The 310-nt window shown below is 69.0% G+C and overlaps 1 pseudogene; it reads left to right on the top strand.

Annotated features, from left to right (window-relative positions):
* Window positions 1-303, top strand: part of LOC103782091 — a 7,316-nt pseudogene extending 7,013 nt beyond the window's left edge.
* Window positions 304-310: the final 7 nt, after the last annotated feature.

The raw sequence follows: 310 nt of genomic DNA on the forward strand, positions 1-310 counted from the left end.
GTGTGCAATCAGAACAAAAAGGGGTGAGCCCAGTATCCCACAGAGGGGTGACACGGGCAGGGTCACGAGGGTAAGGCACCTGGACCACGCTCCCCTCCCGGGGAGACTCGGGAGCCCCTGTCCCTGAGGATGGAGGAGGGCAGAGCGGGTGCTCCTTCCCTTCCCTCCCCGCCTCGCAGCTCACCCGTGGCTTTGTCGCTGCCCGCAGAAGGCTGCGGGGAGAGCACGAGGACCCCGCGCGTGCTGGGCGGGAGCCCGGCGGCCATCGAGGCGTGGCCGTGGCAGGTCAGCCTGCAGTACAGGAGGGAGC

This window comes from Merops nubicus, unplaced genomic scaffold, assembly GCF_000691845.1.
Source record: "Merops nubicus isolate BGI_N331 unplaced genomic scaffold, ASM69184v1 scaffold7321, whole genome shotgun sequence".
Lineage (NCBI taxonomy): Eukaryota > Metazoa > Chordata > Aves > Coraciiformes > Meropidae > Merops > Merops nubicus.